Here is a 14,353-nt window from a genome sequence, read left to right on the forward strand (position 1 = left end):
TCAGTTCACCTTACATTCTCATGCCTTTGGAGAGTTCTCAGTGTTTCACTGCAGGCCTTGACAGTTCTTCGGTGATCTTGAGAAAGCAGTGTTCTTTTCACTCATTTCTCTCACCCTACACTTCCCATGGCTGTTTTTAATTCCTCCTTTTCCTTTTCCTCCACTAATGAACATTTGTCTCTTCTGGAGAGAAGTTTGTGCCAGGTAAGATCTGTATGTGTTCTAATAGTGACCAACAGGCCCTTTATAAAGAAATTGGAATTCTTACATGTGGAGGGTAGACGAGACCCAGTTACTGACTGCAGGCTTTTGCAATGGGCTAAATGTATAGAAATCATCCTGCTGCAGCCAAGACCATTCCAGCCTCCTTTCAAGGACTTGATGTTTGGCAGCCCCATGGGGTGGCAGTGACAGCTCACCAGGAGGACTCCCCAAGCGGAGATACGGGTGTGGTCAGTACAGGCTTCTGCTCTGCCTTGTCCTGAGCTCTGGCCTCAGGGCCATGGTTAGGAGCAGGCTAACTCTTCATTCTAGAACACCTTCCTCCAACAGAAAATGGGGTGCTGATCTGCAAGTATGCATGCTGACAAGGCTTTGGAGGTCGAGCTGTTGCTTTTCTCTTGGGTTCCTCTCGTAGTTCAGTCCTTTCACATTCAACAGCCTCCAATGCTGACTGGCTTTTGCCCTTTTTAAATTGGAGGACTTGGTGTTGTGGGAGGAAAACCTGAAGCAGCATAGGGGATGTGCTCTTTAAACTAAGGAAGTGTAACTGCTTTGCACTAAGGTGGCCCCATATGGAAAAAAGTCTTTTGAAAAAGTGAATGACCAAAGCCTTGAACACCTCTTTGTGGCAGAGGTGACCTCTAGGTGTGTTCTGATTAGGGATGTGATTCCATGGCTCAGGCATCTGTCTCCTCTGTGGCCACTCAGTTCAGGAGCACCCATGGGTAACACCATGTCCTGCTCCTGTGATCTTAACTTGGTGTGGTCATGACTGCACATCTTAATTGTAAATCTTGTGATGCCTCTTGCAGAAATATCATGGTGGGGGGGTTTGCCTACTTTTCTGGCTAAATTAGTACTAATTACGAGGTTTTGCTGATTGAAGTGAATGGTAGTAGTGGTCTTGCATTGGTAAAGTACTTGCAGGTGATTCTGACCTCCTTTGTTTATGTGCCCTATTTCAGCAATGTTAGTTTCTAAAAAGCACATGTAGCCAAATGGATCTCTATGAGCCAGACATGTCCCAATAAGCAGGAATTGCTTCATTGTGGTTGTGTTCAGGTTTGGAGTGGCATGCAGGACCTAGGCTGTGAAGCATGACACTCCTTCCCAGAGAATCCCATCATGAGCAAGATTTATTTAATATTAATTCCTGGCTCAAACTGATAAGTAGTTGAATACTTACACTCTGTGCAGTGTGAAAGTGCTTTATATGTAATTTAGAGGCAGGTGTAGCAGCCAGCTGTGAGAGTCAGTGTGCCCTCTTTGCTCACTTGAAAACACTCCTACATTTGTGATTAATTTCCATTCATGCATATAGGGACTAAGATGACAGAAGAGTAAAAAGAAGTGAGAAGTAACATTTTACCAGTTGATCTAGGCAGTCTAGGCCAGATATTACCTGTCCATATAGTCTGAACTTTAGAGACAGCTGAACTTTGACAACAGGCTCTTTGAGATGCTAAGCACCATGTCCAGAGAGCGTGAGTGGCTGCTACTGTGCTGAGCTTGGCTGTATTTAAGCACAATCTGGGTCACACCACTCACGGCAGACTTCAGTAAACAGACAGACCTAAAGATAAGGAGCATTAATTTGAGCTGAGAAGCCTGGGAGGGGCACAGCTGAAACAGAAATCAGGCTTCCTGCATTGGAGGGAATTGCAGTGGTGCCTGCAAAGCCTATCTGTTAGTGTGCTGCAGATCTCTGGGAGCTGTTTTCTTCAGCTATACTGATGCTTTGTTTTCCCCCTGTTAATCTGCAGTCATATGGGCATTTCTTCTTTGGACCCTTCTCAAAAACTTCACATTTGCTGGTTTTGGGGGCTGGCTTCTCTGAAATGTGCTGGTTCATTCCTTTTTCTTGTTTGCTTTGGATACATGAAATAGTCCTTCTCTGACCCTGCCCGTACTGATTTTCTAACAAGCCATGTCTGGAAGCAGCTGTACTCTCTGCTGTAATCCTGTCTGCACTGCTGGCCTCGCTGTTATGAACAGATCTTACAGAACCTTTATCAGATCAGGGACTGCTGCCTTGTGGAGTGCAGTGTTGGGGCTCCTGAATGCTGCTACAGCCATTTAGCAGACACCAACAGTAGGGAAGACAGTATAAGTAAATGGAGAATCTATTGGCTTCCTTCACATGTCGTGGCAAACAGCTTGTGGCCAATTCTCATGGGTTAATTTGTTCAGGTTTGGAGTGGCATGCAGGACCTGGGCTGTGAGGCATGACACTTAATGGTGCTTTCATTCATGCACTCTATCATGTGCACATCGCTGCAGGTGCTGCCACTGTTAGAGATTAAAAATCATGGGAAGGACAGGGTCATTTTGAAATTAAATGACAATTAAATTAGATGTGTGATGGGTATTTGTCTGATTGGTGTTTGTTTCCACACTAGAGCTGCATTGGAGGAGGTAGCATGACACTTTACTAGATTCTGAAAGTTAACCTGTTCAAAGGCCTTTGATTTTTCTGATCATTGTCATTAGTCTTCAAGCATGGAAAACTTTGTGTTGGCCTTGAAAGAGGAAAATGGTATTTTTAAACTTAGAAAAATCTTTAAAACCATGTATTTGAGGGATTGGGAAGATGAAGAGATCTACATATGATTTTAATATATGTAGCCTAGAAGTTTTCTTCCAGGCTAGTCTGGGAGATGGTGATGTCCCTGCAAGTGTTGGATCAAGGCTTCCAAAATGAATGATCCCTAGACAATGCTCTTTCACTATGAAAACATAATTGTAAAAGCCTATGATTTAGCTCAGTTTCAGGCAAAGATAAAAGAAATGCTGCCATGCTGTCCTCCAGCCATGAGACCTGCCTCACCTTGGTGGATACTGACTGACATAGACAGGGGAGGTTTTGTTGTTTAGTGAGACGGTTTGGCAGAGAGTGAATGACCTCCTCTGTGCTTGGCTCATAGAGTCCTGTGCGTGAAACATTTCCGTAGATGTTGCAGCAGATGTGTCATACTGGATGAAATTTCTGTCTTGAACCAAGGTAGTCATGCTCAAGGCTGTAGAGCTGCTTTTCTGAGTCAGGAGGCCACAGACCCTCTTGGTAGCTGTGGCAATGAGCAAAATGCTCTGAGGTGGAAACATCAGCTTTTGTGTCTGAGAGATGAAGAGCATAGATCTTGGCTGTGTGCCACTGGGTATAAAGGAAGCTTGTCCCACTGTGTTCATACTGGATATGAAATGTCTTCATGTCTTAACTGAGCTGGTGGCTGCAGCCACATGGCCATTGCTGTGGGGAGCTTTCCATCTGTTCCTCCTCTTCTGCCATCTGCAGAATATTTTAATTGTGCAAAATCTCCTCGAGCACATCCTGCAGTTCAGCCAGTTCCTTGTGCTCTAGAGCCATATATGCAGTTGTAATCTTTTAAGTGCTCCCCCCACCGCTAATCTTTGTGTTTTGGAGCATGTGTAAATGGACTGAATGGTCTTGATGAACTCTAGCTGACCTCTGTTCCTCTATCCACACCACCTAACTTTCAATCTGGCAGACAACCACTGCTCTTATGTTAAAAAACTTCCTTTTTTTTTGGCAGGAAAAAGTGTCTGTAACATACATACCTTGATGTTTAACTGCCTGCTTTCTGTCCCCCTTTTGCTTTTCTAGTCAAGCTTTCCACTCTGTCCTGCACCAGCTCTGCTCTGCATGTCTGGGATACAGCTTCCCTTTTCTTTTACCTCCTTCTTCCTTTGCTTCCCTATGCTGTGGTCCTGACCGTGGCATCTTACCATAGTTAAGCAGCTCCTCACTGTCAGACATATAACCTCCTAAAGCATGTGCTGAGCCCTGTGGTTGCTTTAAAGAAATGGACAAGTGTAGTGACTTTTTGACACTGACCCTGTGGCTTAGGAGCTACTAGCCCTGTTCTAAAGAGGAAATCCAGGCATAGAATTAAATTGCTGTTCAAGTTTATGCAATGACTAAGGAAAGTGCTAGAAGTGGAAACTAGCTGCCTTGTCTCCTCAGCTGCTGTCTTCCCTAACCCCTCTATTGTTTCTTTTCAGTAGACAACATTTTAGTGTAGGTTGCCAGCAGAGGAAGAAGCTGTGCCACTGCTGTTGTAATTTTGGCTGAACTGTTGAAGACCAGCTTTTGCCTGAGGGAATTCCACACAAGCTCCTGGTCTCCAAAGCAGCTGGCTCTGCATGTCCTCTCTGGACAGGCAGGATGTGTCTTCTGCAAATGCTTTCCTGAGCAATTGCAGTCTGCCCTGGCTCTAGCACTGAAACTTCCAAGAGCTCTGAGTGCATGCAGTCACTTCAGCTGACAGCATAAAACCCTCTGGACTGTGTGCTGACTGCAAAGAACATGAACAATTTCTCTTCAACTCTCTTATGCTGTCAGGAGTTGTAAAGACTATGGAAGACAGACTGATGTGAATGGAGAAGCAATGTCTAGAAGCTTCTTCAGAAAGAAATAATTAGAGGTGTCTGAAAATGACGGGTGCTGATGGCACATGTGTTAACAGGTCACCAAAATTAGCACACCTACAGCTCATAGAATCCTAGAATGGTTTGGATTGGAAGGGGCCTTAAAGATCATCTAGTTTCAGCTCTGCCATGGGCATGGACACTTTCCACTAGATCAAGTTGCTTAAAGACCCATCCAACCTGGCCTTGAACACTCCCAGGAATACCTACATGGAATGAACAATGGACAGCCTAAACCCTGACAAGACAAATCTGAAATCCCAAGGCATAAAAATAAGGTGATTGGATAATAAAGGAATGGGATTGGTGTAATTAGTTGTTGAGATAAAGAGACAAAAGACAGTGACTATACCCTAGTGATTCACAGAGCTAAAACAAGATAATCCTAGGATTATAGTTATGCCAGGATCTTCTACTGATCCATGTTGATTTATTTTGGCTTCATGAAAGCATGAAAATTGGTCTTGGGAGCATATATGCAGACAAATCCTCAGGTTGCAGGGTGTCTGTGGACTATCTGAGATGCTGAAAAGGCACTGATGATTTATTGGATTGTACAGATCCCACACAATACAGAGGGCAATCTGGCTGTGCTTGGAGCCATCCTTCCAGAATCTACCAACATGAGAGAAAACTCAAAAGATGGCAGGGGACTGTAGTGTCCTACTACAAAACAATTTTGTTGATCCACTCCAAAGGGTACAGCCTACAATGACAGACTTTGAAATGGAAGAGGAGTCTGTGAGTCTTTCCAGATATAGTGTACTGAAGTATGATGGAGCATACATTTTCAGCAGAGATTTAATGGTGAATGGAGACCAACTAGGAAGTTGTTTTCTCAAGAAGATAGAAGGATACCTGTTGATTAGAAATGGTTGTCACTTGCTGGATTTGCCATAGAGTTACAGCTTTCAATCTAGTCCTGTTCAAATTCCACTTTATTTCTTCCCATCTCAGAACAGCTTGGCACAAACAACACATAAGTCCCTCTATCTTAAGCTCCTTAAGAATTAGACCTGTAGGGCCTGCTAGAGGAAAGATTTAGCTACCTAAACATAGGTGTCTGGTGCCCTGTGGTATCTGAGCTGTCTGCACAAAGCATGTGGGACCTGCAGGACCTCCTGTCTTCTGAAGCAGCAGCCTGGAGGCCTGAGACATTTCCAGTAGCACTGCTGCTCATACCTGTGTGTGGGCACTGGAATGGTGTCCCTGGAGCAATCCCATGGTCCAGACAGCTCAACAGGAAGAGGCAGGTACTGCCAGAGGATGAACTGTACCACTGGTCTTTGCTGCCTCTTTATATGACCTAGCTGGGAGGTGGGAACTGTGCTGCTGCTGGTGCTGGTGCTGTGCAGCATCCAAGCTTCCACAGAACTTCCACTAGAGAGATGGGCATTTCAGGTAGCCAGGAGAGGGATTGTGAAGCCCAGACATCAAAGGCTTTGGAAAATGGGGATGTTCTTTCTCTTCAGCGCACTCACTAGCCTCCCCAAAAAGTATGGGAGGAAGACAGCTAGATCTGGATTTTAGGTGTTTTGTTTCTGCATTTCAATGAAAATTAATAGTGACAACAGCTCTTCGATTGCTGAGGTTGGGATCATGTTCTATTATACTTTGTACTTTGCACAGGGGTGGTGGAGGAGCTGATCTGGAATTCAATTACTTGCCAAGGTCCTCAATTGCAGGTCAGGGTGCTTAGCCTTTGGCCTTTAGAAAGTCTTGAACTGACTCAGAGTTGAGAAGAGTCTGAAGCACTTGCTGAAGTAAGGAAAGTGTGGTGCTTATTTTTTGATAGTGGTTTGTGTTTAAGCTGGGATGAAGAGAATTCAGCTTTTCAGATTCTTAGATTGAAGATTCTTCTTCAATCCCATTTGGGATGCCTGGTCTTCGTACTTTCAGGGTTAGGTGTCACTCCTTCTCAGGGCAACTTTTGCTTGCTAAAGTACCTCTGTGGTTGTCTGCACAAACCACAAAAACTGAGACTATTGTCCTTCCTGGTGGAACATGAAAAGGTACATCCTGGGCATGGGCAGGGCAGAGCTAATTTCTGTGCAACTGTGTGAAAACAAGTGAAGCAAACCAGAGCACTGGGCAGTGAACCCAGTCTTGCAAGACACTGAGACACAGCTCATTATAGGTGAAAGGGGTTGTCAAGAGAACTGTCCCTCCACTGAAGAAAGAATGCCCCCAAAAATGGAAGGGGAAAAAAGAATATTCCTGGAATTTATTTTTCCCTTTGTAATCTTGGAGCAGCCAATCTTTATGAGCTGCATTCAGCTCCATCTCTCCTTCTTCTCAAAAAGCAGTTTTCCTGCACTAGAGACTGTTCCTGGTAACAGTCCTGCCTCTGGGAAAGGTAGTGCAAGGCCTCAGAGAGATGTGTGTGTGACACTGGCAGCACAGCACTAGCCTCCTCCACAAGCATGGGAGTGCTTTGTTTTAATTCTTTAGCCAGGAGAATTGGAAATGACCGTGAGACTGTTGAAGGCAGAAGGAGACAGACGACTGGCTGCAAGTAGAGGGACAGCAGTAAGAGAAGTGCATCTCATGATGGACTTTCCACACTGTCTTCAGTCTGGTCCCTCAGACAAGCAAAAAAACTCCACCAGAGAAAGAGGATGGTCCCACAGAGGAGAACAAGAAAGAATGCAAAGTGGATACCAGCAAATACATGCAATAAGCATCTGCAAAAATGGTGGTGAAACCTAGCCATGTGCTTCACAGGCAGAATCCTGCTCCTCCCTATGGGCTGTATCTCAGTTCTGCCCATAGGAAGGATTTACAGGTACTGGAGGGAGCAGGGATACCACCCTTGGCACAACCCATGGGGCAGGGAGTTACAGAAGTAAAGGACTGGCAGACAGCTCCTGGGCTGAAATGTGTTTTGCATGAACAGTTTGTACTGTTCTGTGTAACAGACATCTGTAAACAGACCTGTGAACAGGTAACAGGGCTAAGGCTTGCCAGAGAGTTTGCTTGCAGTGAATAATTCAACCAGTCCTGCTACCCTTAAATTTAGGTAATAATAATGCAGTCAAAGGCTTTCCAAATTTGGCAGCTAATGCTGTTATGGACTTGTCTCCATGTTTGGCCTGGGGCCTGCACTATTTCAGAGGTGGCTTTGACCTTGTGTGACAGCATTGCTGCAAACTGGTTCCCTTTTTACCTGGCAAATCAGGCACAAATTCTTTCACCAGGTTGCTAAAACCAGACTAGTAAAGCAGGTGATGTTTCAGAGGAGACTGGAGGTGGGGGGATGGATGCTGGCTGCAGGTGGGCATCTGAAACACCTTCCTGGAATTCAGTAATTTTTCTTCCCAATGCCACCTTGCCACTGGTGGTGGTATTTGCTCAGGGATCCCTGAGATCTCAGCTGGCATCTACTTCTGGATTCTGAATCATCTCAAGGTTCCTCCAGGAGGCATCTCCTTTCTCTTTGGATTTTCTGATGACTGTAGGACACCCTCTGTATATAACACTACAGGGTTCATTCCAGTTCATCTTAACCCCAAAACTGGCAGTCTCAGTATAAGAAGGAGTCTTCAGTGAATGCTGAGGGACTCAGAATTGCACAGGATGGAAAAGAAAAAGACTTCTGAATAAATAGTATGCAAATGTAATTGTAGCATAAACCTTAAACCCAGATGCATATTTGCCAGTGACTAAGCCTTTCTTGCAGTCCATGTTACCATGGATTCGGTGTCCACAAGTACACCCTCTCTCCCAGCTGTTGCCCTGTTTTCTGCAGAGCTTGTCACACCTCTAAGGACAATTCCTGGTGGTGCTTATCCAGCTTCACTCTGGGTTTTGGACGGGACAGAAAGTACCCTTGATGTTCTAGAGCTACATTTTGTTTGCCCTCAGAGGTGATTTCTCCTGATAAGCTCCCACCCACTTGATGGGAGCAAAGGATATTTACATTTTGGTTTCCATCTGCTTGGTGTTTGTAGTTTTGTTTCAGAAGAACAGTGTCCAGTTTGAGGACCTCCAGAAAAAAGATGTCAACAAACCAGAGTGATCTGAGCAGTCATTATATGTAAACAGCCTCCAAAAATACAAGTTGGCAGAAAACCACAGTCCTTACTGGTAAGGCAGGAACACTCCTTGGACAGGGTGGTTTTTGTTATAAATGGTGCATGTGTGATGGAGAGACATGCCTTTCTTCTGAGCCATGACTAGGGGAGAGGCAGGGTGTGGGGAAATAATGCCTCTCTCATCTTTTGCTCAATGTACCTCTGAGCTCTTGACACTGGGGGAAGTGTCCTGTCAGGCAGGAAGGGTCTGAATGTGCTCAGACAGAGGCAGGACCGAGGAAAAAGTCAAGGCAGGACGTAGAACTTCATAGTTGTGTTCACTGCCTATATCTGGCATTTTCTTAGCTGTCCAAGATGACTCTGAGTACATTTCCAAGGTTAACCAACAAGGACTTGGAGGTGAGGACCAATGGCTTCCAAGTCATGGAAATGCTAGTACCTAATTCTCCAGAAAGAGCAGGAAGGTGAGTGTAGCCATAAGCATTACTCAAAATGCTCAGGGCAATTTCAAGTTTTAGCCTTTCCTGAAATTCCTAAAAAAGTACCAGCATTTTTTCTGAAGTTGCTAGTGCTCTTTTCTCCCAGCCCTAGGTTCTTCTTTAAACTTGCTGATATTTGATACCACAGGTTCTTGATTTGTCTGTGGACTACTGAAACAGAGAATTCTTGCTTTACTAATATACAGAAAGTCTTTTTGTCCCTAGCAAGGAAAGTATTGAAATCGTGTTTACCTTGCTCTTTATTTCAATTTTTAGATATTTGCAGTCCCGTGATGTAGCAATTTTGCAGAAGCATTGTGTTCTGGCTTGTTTACTTTGTAAGAATCAGCTAGGGGATAAATTCATGCATTGCTCAAGATGTCAAATAACTGGAAATGTCACTGGGGCAATAAGGGTCTCACCTTGAGAAAGGTCATTGCTTATTCAGGTGTCCTTTTTTCCAGATCTAACTGGAGCAAAATGTTGGCCAAGTAAGTTCAGGCAATCTTTCACAAAGAGGCAAGCACAACTAGCAGTAGGAGTTGAAAAGCACTGATACATCTGAGGTCAGTAAGCTCCAGAAAATAGATCCCACTGGATGCTTGTGCCACTGCAGGCATTTTCAACATGCTGGCAATCACTTAAGCCAGCTGTAATAGTTGCTGCTTGTACTGCTGAAAACTCTCTGTTTAAGGATTGTGCATAACAGAAAACAACATCTGAGAAGGAAGCTTTGAGTTTCAGAATTGTTAAGAAATTCAGGGCCAGTCCCTTTTCTGTATTTGTCCAGAAGTAAATCTTCTCTTTGGCATTTCTCTTCTTGGTGTTACCACACCAGGCTGTAGGGCTCTGGATATTTCTGAACACTTTTGAGAGCCTTTTTCTGCTTGAGAAGGGCTTCCAGTTGCTGGGAAGCTGTGCTCATACTGATTTATGCTTTACATGGAAAGCCCATAGCCATGTGTTTGACTGCAAGGTGGTCTGTCCTTAGCTCACCCTCAGAGCAACACAGAAAAGGTCTCTGAGTGGGGAAACACAGCAAGGTCTCCTTGCTCAAGAGCTCAGAGCTGAGAGTGGAGAGCACTTACTCTGCCAGAGGCAAGTCACTGGTTTAACAGCTTGGACATGCTGTCAGCTGCACAGTGACTCCTTCTAGGGGGTCTCCTGTGCAACCCTGGTGCATTGTGGTGGACAAGGGCCTGACCAGAGCAGCCCACACTTGCCATGCTTGCCTGAGGAGTTAATAGCTAGTTCTCACCTCTAGTCACTGTGGAGGCTCTGGCTTTTGGTCATGTAATCTCAGATTTGGCACTGAGATTTCCTCCCCTCCCCGTTCCTGGGAAAACTGTTGAAGAGCTGAAAACTGTTGTAATGGGCCATCAGATTTGCCAAGTGTCAAGTGTTTGGAGCAACACCAACACCCTTGATCTCTACACTTCCAGTCTGACTTTTCTGGTCTCAGGAGCCACAGGGAACCTCTCACCACCAGTGGTCCTGCACCAAGTCTCATGGAGTGTGATGTCCCTGGAGGAGAATTCCAACTACTGGTATGCTCAGCCTTGATTTCTGCTTGGAAGAGAAGTTTCACAGGTGTTTTCTGCTACAGCAGACTGACAGCCTACTGCAGCAGCTCTCACCTTCCTGCAGACTTCTGACCTTTCCCAGGAGCAATGTTTGACCAAGGCAGATCTGACTGACAGAAAGACTACAGATAGGTGCAGAGAGTTGAACAAACCATCTCATATCATCATGGGCTAAAAAAATACCCAGACCTGATGTCCCTGTGCTGCTGGAGGGAGAAGAGAAGGAGAACTCAGCACAAGTGATCGTGCTGTGTGCTTTTCTCTTGTCTTCTCCTTGTTGCTTGTGTAAGTATCAGTTCATGGGAGGCAGTGCTTCTGCGGAAGCAGTGACTGTGGGCTTTTTTCCTCATTAACTTTGCAAAAGCTGGCCCTGTTCCCATGTTTACATATTTCTGTCAGTCTCCTAAAGTGCACGTAAGCCAAACACAGAGGGACTCAATTAAACACAGACTGCTGGCTTTTGCTCTTTTGCACAGCAAAGATGTTTTTTGAAGGAAATGTAGTGTGCTTATTTAAAAACATATTTTAAAAAGGCAAATATGTCAGACTTCAGTTAGCTTGGTACTAGTCTACTTAGCAACTGAGAGGAATTAATAATTAAAAAGCATTTGTCTCCTTTGGCAGGCATCAGTTGAGAAAGCAACCGAAATGAAGAGGGAATAGTTTTGCAGCCATTTTAACCACTCCTGAGGTGACTGGCCTTCCGATTCCAGTTTTACAGTCTTTCAGTGTACACAATTCAATCAAACTGTTTTGGATAGCAGCACTTCATATGGCTTTCACTAAGGGAGTCTGAACTCAGAAACATCTTGTTTTTAAACAGGATTTAGAAACACAAGAGTAGGGGAGCAGGGAGTGACACAAGGTTTGATTCCCTATATGGAAGATGGTGAGGTTCTCACTCCAGCACAGGCTCATTAGATGAGTTGATGGGGACAATGCCAAATCTGAAAACATTGTCAACAGGCTTAAAACGTGGTGCTCATCACCAAAAAGTCCACCATAGCCTTCATGTCTTATGAATGCCTTTGCTTCGCAGCATTCCTCTGTGGTCACATTCATCAGCGAGAGCTGGGCGGGGAGACTGTCACACATCTCTTGCTGCAAGAGCAAACCCAGAGAAGCAGTGCTGGGCCTTAGAGCTTTGTAGGGCTGATCTTTCCCAGTCAGACTGCTCCTCAGTGGTCTTGGGCAGTTGTCCAGGATTCCCTCTTCTCTGTGTCCTGTCTGACCTTCATCCTCTCTGCATTAAACCATTTGTGCAAAGGCTGCTGAGAGCCGCCCCGACCCCTGGATCCGCCTGCCACAAGGCATGGCAGGCAGCTGAAGCCACAGGTGACTGGAAAAGGGGAATACTGCACCCACCTTTAGAAAAGGTAGAAAGGGGGACCCTGGGAATCACTGACCTGTCAGCCTCACCCCTGTGCCTGGGAAGGTCATGGAACAGATCCTCCACAGCAAGGCCCAGCACTTGCCCATCTTTGCAGGCTGCCATCTCAACCTCATGAACTCACTGAAGAAAGATGCCATTCCTTCCTTGCCTCTTGGGAAACCTCACCTGCCTTACCTTTCCAGGCTCCTCCCATCTCTGGGTCCCGGCACTGATTGCTGCTGGACTTCTTGGGGTCAGTTCTCAGTGAAGGCCTGTGAATCTGTGTTAGTTCCATGCAAGACAGTTGTTTCCGTGCTTTAACAGCATCACTGACCCAACACCGCTGGAGGCAGGAGAATGGTGGGAAGGCTGGCCCATGCATTCTGTGTCTGCAAATAAAATGTCCATTTTATCTCAGAGAGGGGAATACTGGCACATGCTCATGTTACCCTGTGCTGTGGAGGCAGTGAGAAGGAAGGCTGTCTTCTCCCCATCTCCCTCCAGGGGATTCACACTGAAGGAGAAGATAGGTATCCTGTGAGTCCACAGCTGCCTTTGGTGTGAGGGTTAACTGAGGAAAGGAAACTTGCAGCAGCTGGGGAAAATATGACTGTTCTCACCAGGGAAAAGGTTTGGAGCCAACAGGCAGTAACAACCCTGCCCTGGGTAAGAAGCATCAGGCTTAGAGCCTGGCTCAGAGCCTTTCCAGACAGAAGGGCCTGAGTTCCAATGGGATTTTAAAGACTCCAAGGCATGGGTCCAACTTTGAAGCCCAGGGTTTGCTCTGCCAACACTATGAGTCAAGGAAGCCCCAGACTCCAATGCAGCACCCACAGAAACATTTTTTCCATTCTAATCTTTCTTTTTGGTTAAACAAACTCACTAAAGAGCGAATGAAAAGCCTAAGTGAAGTGCCTGGGTTTGTTTCAGTGGGAAGAAAGACATAGCTGTGCCATAGGCAGACACTGCTCCCTGCAAGCCTTCAGGCCTCTCCCGTGGTGAATTCAAACACTCTTGTAGGGAGAGGTTTGCCTGTGCCATGAAAATGACAATGTTTTCATTCTTTCCTCACCCCAGACCAGGATGGAGGGTCAAAGAGAATATGAATCAAGGCTCAGGGGATACTTTGGTTTGGATTTTTCCACATGTTTCATCATGCAGTTTTCAAACACTTGATGTTTGGCCTTTTAAATATCTTAATTTTCCTCTTAACCAGCCCATTCCTTGGCCCAGACTATTTTCATGAAAACCCTAGTCCTAAGAGACTTAATTCATGGGGAGAACTTTTTGCCTCCAAAAAGGCAAAAGCTGACTTCAACAAAACCACAGCTGATTCTGCTGCCCTGTGTTTAGATGGCTATTCATGGCCACCTAAGGAAAGGCTTCTTAACCCACCCTACAAGCAACTTTACTAAAGTAATTTTGGTGCAACAGGGTTTGGCTCAGCTAAACCCCGGGGTTACTTTGCAGTTCTATGACAGCTGCTGTGACTGAGAGCTGCTGGCTGGCTTCTGGTCAGGGTGTGACACATTTTTCTCCTCCTTTCCTTGGGGGAATCTGGTGGATGGTGCTGCTTGCTGGTTAGGTGGGAAATGTGCAGCTTGCCTCACCTTGAGGCATCTTTGTCTGTGGCTGCTGCTGTGTCTTGGGGAGAGGAGTGACCTCTCGCTAGTTCCTCACTCTCCTCTAATGTGGAACACTGTGGTGGAGTAGGATGACCTTGGTGAGCCTGAGGAACTCTGCTGTCCTTCCTCAGACTTGTGAAGGCACACATTGGAAACAGAAAAGGCCTCTCACTGCTATTTCCTTCTTCAGCCTTAATCTCCCATAATTTCCATTCTTTGATGCTGGGGCATCTCTACCTGCCTTGTTGGCAGGAGCCTTAGGGCTTCTTCTCCAGGTCCCTCTTTCCTCCCCCAGCCCACAAGAACATCCTCTTACCAATCCACCACTGCTCTCCTGGTGGCTGTGCATTGGAAGCAGCATGAGGGGAGAGCAAAGCCACCAAGGAGAATCCTTCCCTTCTCAGCCTTCTCCAGCCTCTCCTAGGCTATCTTTTTTGTCCCTCAGCATGGCTGCCAGTCCCTCCCAGATCACTGGCCCCTTTCCATATCCTCTCCATAAAGGAGTAGATGTTTAGCTGGGCCCAAGGTGTTCAGCTGGGCCCCTGTGCAGGGCATCTTGTCTCAGCAGGGTGGATATGTGGATGGAGTCACC

This window comes from Parus major, chromosome 4 (assembly GCF_001522545.3).
Source record: "Parus major isolate Abel chromosome 4, Parus_major1.1, whole genome shotgun sequence".
NCBI lineage: Eukaryota > Metazoa > Chordata > Aves > Passeriformes > Paridae > Parus > Parus major.